Source organism: Pseudoliparis swirei, unplaced genomic scaffold (assembly GCF_029220125.1).
Source record: "Pseudoliparis swirei isolate HS2019 ecotype Mariana Trench unplaced genomic scaffold, NWPU_hadal_v1 hadal_42, whole genome shotgun sequence".
In the NCBI taxonomy this organism is placed as follows: Eukaryota; Metazoa; Chordata; class Actinopteri; order Perciformes; family Liparidae; genus Pseudoliparis; species Pseudoliparis swirei.
In genome coordinates this window covers 41133-47145 of record NW_026613278.1, presented here as the reverse complement: position 1 = coordinate 47145, position 6013 = coordinate 41133, and the positions used below count along the sequence as shown (strand labels likewise).

Genomic DNA, 6013 nt, shown 5'->3' with positions numbered 1-6013 from the left:
GAACTCTTCCCAGGGTGCAGCACGGCTGGGTGAGCCAGGCTTTGTTCACCAGGGACAAGGCTGGGAAGCCCGTGCTCAAGGCGGAGCTGCAGACCTGGTACTACCCTCCTGGACCTCGCCGGATGTACTACCAGCCTCCGGCCTCGCTCGACGCCTTCTTCCAGCGGCCGTCCTTCCTCTGGGTTCCCTACAGGATGTGGCAGTGCCCCATCAGCTGCCCAATCTGTACCCATAAGATGACCGGCTGCGGTCTGTACAAGACCGTCCGCAAGGTCCTGGACAGAGACGGCTGGTACGACATGGGCACAGAGTACCTGGAGTGCCACCGCTGTGGGAAGAAGTTGGCGTCCTGGTCCATGAGCATCATGGCCCAGCTGGACGAGGGGTACAGGATGCAGTTCCCAGCAGTGCTCAAATACAGGTACATCAAAGACTTCAATCTCTAAGGGGAGTTTGAACTCTGGAGGGAAGGGCGTGAGGAGGGGGAGGGGTGTGAGGAGCCACCACTTCACACCTCTCAAAGCTCACAACAAAGGAACAAGTGTTCACTCAGGACTCCTTTGTTCAAGGTCAAAGGGCATCTTCCCCAGCAGGAGCTGCTTAGATCTTCTCTCTGAGGAGCTGAGGTGGTTTACTTGTTATCTTCCATGACCAGTTCTGTGGTTTTCTAAATGTCTCGTTGTCTCTGCAGGCTGTCGTGTGACAAGCGGGTGGTCATGCAGATGAGCGGCCGGACGCTGGGCAACAGTGCCACCAGTCTGCGCTCCTACCTGGTGGAGCAGCACACGGCGGCCTGGTGCAAACGCGTCATCGCCTACTACTCCATCTATGGAAAATTTGTGATGCCGGGAGTGACTGTTCCTCCTCCTCTAGCCATCCCAGAGATGGAGCTGGTCCCCACCAGCAGGTGGGTGCTCTCGGCCTACATCGCCGACAGCTTCTCCCGTCTGGGGGAGATGAGAGCCAAGGTGACCTCCGTCTTTGGCTCCATCATAAAAATGGACTCCACTAAGAAGGTAGAATGTTACTTCAAGTCATTCACAATGAGAGCATCTTGACCCGATTCTCCCCCAGGATCACTGGAGTCCTTCTGCTTGTGTAGTTCACCAGGAAGCTGTCGGGCCGCGCTGCAGGGACGGCCCAGTGGATGACCAACGTGGGCAACGAGCACGGCCAGGTGCTCATGTCGGTCCTCACTGCAGCCGAGGGCTACGGGCTGAAGGAGATGACCTCTGGGCTGGTCAGGCGGTACCAGCAGGCCGGGGAGGAGCCGCCTGTGGTCCTCTACGTGGACAGGGACTGCTGCGCCGTCACCGGGGGTTCAGCAGCAGCCGCTCTGTTCCCAGAGTGGACGCAGCTCATGGTCCGGCTGGACAGCTGGCACTTTGTGAGGAGGCTGGCAGCGATGGTCACCACCGAGAGCCACCCCCTCTACGCCCACTTCATGCGCCGCCTGTCCGTCTGCCTGTCCGTCTGGGACCCGGAGGACGTGGCCCTGCTGAAGAGAGCCAAGGAGGCCGAGCGAGCCGGCAGCCGGAGGGCCGTCTCCCTCAAGGAGACGGCTCGGCACTGTCGCCGCCGCACACGCGGGGCGCAGGAGAGCGTCTCATGGAGGAGGCCCTGGGCCACTTCAAGGCGTCCTGCTGCTGGACCAGGAGAGGGTGAAGGGCCTCTGCAGTGCAGTGCCTCCAGGACCCACCGGGGCTGCAGCTGTACACCAGGACGGGCTGGCTGACCCGGGGAGGAGTCAGCCTGCCGCTGTACCGCTGCGCCCGCGGCTCCACCTCCACCTCAACAGGTTCATCCCTGGTGAGTGTCTGGAGCCTCACAAGTTAATGTTCTCTGAGAGTCTCTGCTCACCTCACTCTTCTGTCACGGTCCAGGAACCAGTGCCAACGCCATGCACTTCCAGATCTACCTGCTGGAGGGCCTGACGCGGTGGAACGAGGACCGCATGCGTGCCGCGGTGGATCGGAGTTTCAAGCCGCAGCAGCAGCAGCGAGCTCGTGTCCGAACGCCTGGCCAGGATGAGGCTGTTTCACACCTACACCCGGACGATGGACTACACAGGTACCTGCTGAGGGAGGAGCTTAGGAGGTGCGAGGACATTTGACTGTGTTCTTAATCTGGTTTTCTGTGCTGCCACAGGAGAGTTGATCGGGGTCAACTACCTGTACTCCCAGACCGGCCGGGCGCTGCAGGAGATACCGGAGGACCCCGACGTCCCAGAGGAGGAGACGGAGGAGGAGGAGGAGGAGGACGAGGAGGAGGACGAGGACGACTACTGATGGCTGCCGTTACAGGTGCGGTGGTGGTCAACAGTACTTTGATCTGATTGGCTTGGCTGACACACTGCTCTTGTGACTATGCATGTGTCTAAACTTGTGTGTGTGTGTGTGTCTCTCTCTGTGTGTGTGTGTGTGTGTGTGTGTGTATGTATGTATATAGATTCGTTCCGGGCAGCCTGACAGGTGCTGGAGACAGAGGACCTGCAACTCCTGCAAATGTAAATTGTAATTGTGTGGGATTTAAATTGTAATTGTGTGCGTGTGTGATTTAATGTGTGTGTAATTTGTCTTTAAGTTTATTTTATAAATATAAATTATGTGTGAAATAAAGATATTTTTTATTGAAATAAACACATGTATTTGTGCTTCATCTTCATGCATCATATTGAACATATTCAAAATATATGAATAAGTTTATTTTATACATATAAATTATGTGTGAAATAAAGATATTTTTTATTGAAATAAACATGTATTTGTGCTTCATGCATCATATTGAACATATTCAGAATATATGAATGCTGGTTAATGAATTTGCATTGGGAGGTGGTGAGGTTGGCAGCAGCAGGCAATGTCCTCCACCAGCAGGGGGAGTCAAGAACATTCCGGGGCTCCGACGCCCTCCGCTGACAGCTCCCCTGCTCCACTTGCTCTACCTGTCAGTCAAGGGTCCTCCATGGCGCTGCAGCTCTTGCTTTTTAGTTGGACCCCTGCTTTTGACAGGTGCTTGGCCAGCAGGGGCCGCCTGACCATTGCGTCACTTTTTCTAGGGGCCATGCTAATCTTCTCTGTATCGTTCCAATTGTAGTATTTGTGCTATCGAAATAACACAACTATACTAAGTCTCTGGAGGGGAAATAAGGCCTTCTGGCCGGGCTCGACCTCCATGAGGGTGCTGGAGCCCGGGACCCCGTGAGGGGCACAACACCGCTTCAGAGGCCTCTCTGTGGGCAGGAGGCACCGGGCTGGGAGCTGCCTGGGAGGCCCGCAGCTGCACTGGCTCCACCACCTGGTCCCGCCCGGTCTGACCCACTTCAGGTTCTGCTGAGAGGAACCCAAGAGGCTGCTGGGAAATCTAGGCAGCGAGAGTGCCTACTTCAGTGCTTCAGGATTGGTGAGCTGCACACCGGAGGACAAAAGGATCTGCTCACAGCTCCGCCTGCATTCCTGAGGCGACCTTTGACCCCCCACAGCCCCCAGGACTAAGAGGGGGGGGGGGAGAGAGAGAGAGAGAGGGGGGAGAAGGGGAGGGTCCTCTCGTCCTCTCGTCCTCCCGTCCTCTCGTCCCCCCGTCCTCTCATCCTCTCGTCCTCCCGTCCTCTCGTCCTCTCGTCCTCCCGTCCTCTCGTCCTCTCGTCCTCCCGTCCTCTCGTCCTCTCGTCCTCCCGTCCTCTCGTCCTCTCGTCCTCCCGTCCTCTCGTCCTCTCGTCCTCCCGTCTCCCCCTCCCGTCCTCTCGTCCTCTGGTCCTCTCGTCCTCCCGTCCTCTCCGTCCTCCCGTCCTCTCGTCCTCCCGTCCTCTCGTCCTCCCGTCTCCCCCTCCCGTCCTCTCCGTCCTCTCGTCCTCTCGTCCTCCCGTCCTCTCGTCCTCTCGTCCTCCCCGTCCTCCCGTCCTCCCGTCCTCTCGTCCTCCCGTCCTCTCGTCCTCTCGTCCTCTCGTCCTCCCGTCCTCTCGTCCTCTCATCCTCTCATCCTCTCGTCTCCCCCTCCCGTCCCCTCATCCTCTCATCCTCTCGTCCTCTCATCCTCTCATCCTCTCGTCCTCCCGTCCTCTCATCCTCTCATCCTCTCGTCCTCTCGTCTCCCCGTCCTCCCGTCCTCTCGTCCTCTCGTCATCCCTGTCCTCCCGTCCCCCGTCCTCCCATCCTCCCGTCCTCTTGTCCTCTCGTCCTCCCGTCCTCTTTTCCTCTCGTCCTCCCGTCCTCTCGTCTCCCCGTCCTCCCATCCTCCCGTCCTCTTGTCCTCTCATCCTCCCGTCCTCTTTTCCTCTCGTCCTCCCGTCCTCTCGTCATCCCCGTCCTCCCGTCCTCCCCGTCCTCTCATCCTCTCGTCCTCCCGTCTCCCCGTCCTCCCGTCCCCCCGTCCTCTCGTCCTCTCGTCCTCCCCATCCTCCCGTCCTCTCGTCTCCCCCTCCCATCCTCTCGTCCTCTCATCCTCTCGTCCTCTCGTCCTCCGTCCTCCTCCCCCGTCCTCTCATCCTCTCGTCCTCTCATCCCTCCCGTCCTCCGTCCTCTCCTCCTCTCGTCCTCTCCTCATCCTCCTCTCGTCCTCCTCTCCTCTCGTCCTCCCGTCTCCCCGTCCTCCCGTCCTCTCATCCTCTCGTCCTCTCATCATCCCCGTCCTCCCGTCCCCCGTCCTCTCATCCTCTCGTCCTCTCCTCCGTCTCCTGGGTCCTCCTCCCAGTCCTCTCGTCCTCTCGTCTCCCCGTCCTCCCATCCTCCTCCCGTCCTCTTTTCCTCTCGTCCTCCCGTCCTCTCGTCTCCCCGTCCTCTCATCCTCTCGTCCTCTCATCATCCCCGTCCTCCCGTCCCCCGTCCTCTCATCCTCTCGTCCTCTCGTCTCCCCGTCCTCCCGTCCTCTCGTCCTCTCGTCCTCTCATCCTCTCGTCTCCCGTCCCCGTCCTCTCATCCTCTCATCCTCTCCTCCCTCCGTCCCCGTCCTCTCGTCCTCTCGTCCTCCCCATCCTCCCGTCCGTCCTCTCGTCTCCCCCTCCCATCCTCTCGTCCTCTCATCCTCTCGTCCTCTCGTCCTCCCCGTCCTCCCGTCCCCCGTCCTCTCATCCTCTCATCCTCTCGTCCTCCCCATCCTCCCATCCTCTCGTCCTCTCATCCTCTCGTCCTCTCGTCTCCCCGTCCTCCCGTCCTCTCGTCCTCTCATCCTCTCGTCCTCCCGTCTCCCCGTCCTCCCGTCCTCCCGTCCCCGTCCTCTCATCCTCTCGTCCTCTCATCATCCCCGTCCTCCCGTCCCCCGTCCTCTCATCCTCTCGTCCTCTCGTCTCCCCGTCCTCTCGTCCTCTCGTCCTCTCATCATCCCCGTCCTCCCGTCCCCCGTCCTCTCATCCTCTCGTCCTCTCGTCCTCCTCCTGTCCTCGTCTCCTCCCCCTCCCATCCTCTCGTCATCTCATCCTCTCATCCTCTCGTCCTCTCGTCTCCCCGTCCTCTCGTCTCCCCCTCCCATCCTCTCGTCATCTCATCCTCTCATCCTCTCGTCCTCTCGTCTCCCCCTCCCATCCTCTCGTCCTCTCATCCTCTCGTCCTCCCGTCCTCTGGACTCCCAGGACCAGACTCCAGAAGAACACCAGTCTGTACTCGGTGTTCTTTGAGTTGAGAAACGGTTGTTGACTTAATGGGGACATGATAATAGAAACGAGGTCCTTCAGACAGAGGTCAAAGGTCACAGAAGCATGTGGTTCAAGGTGACTGAGCAGGTCAGAGACAGAGAAGTGTTGGTAGAGAAACACTTCACACACAAATAAAGAGAGAACAGGTAGCCGACGGGAAGGCTGGTGGTGGTCCGCCACAGAGGAGGAGCCAAGGAGTCAGCCTACGTGTGGGAGGAGCCAAGGAGTCAGCGTCCGTGTGGGAGGAGCCAAGGAGTCAGCGTCCGTGTGGGAGGAGCCATGGAGTCAGCGTCTGTGTGGGAGGAGCCAAGGAGTCAGCGTCCGTGTGGGAGGAGCCAAGGAGTCAGCGTCCGTGTGGGAGCCATGGAGTCAGCGTCCGTGTGGGAG

At 59.3% G+C, this 6013-nt stretch overlaps 1 pseudogene; it reads right to left on the bottom strand.

The window, feature by feature from the left end:
• Positions 1 to 3056: 3056 nt before the first annotated feature.
• On the bottom strand, positions 3057 to 3119 carry LOC130191386 (U6 spliceosomal RNA; annotated as a pseudogene).
• Between the last annotated feature and the right edge of the window lie 2894 nt (positions 3120 to 6013).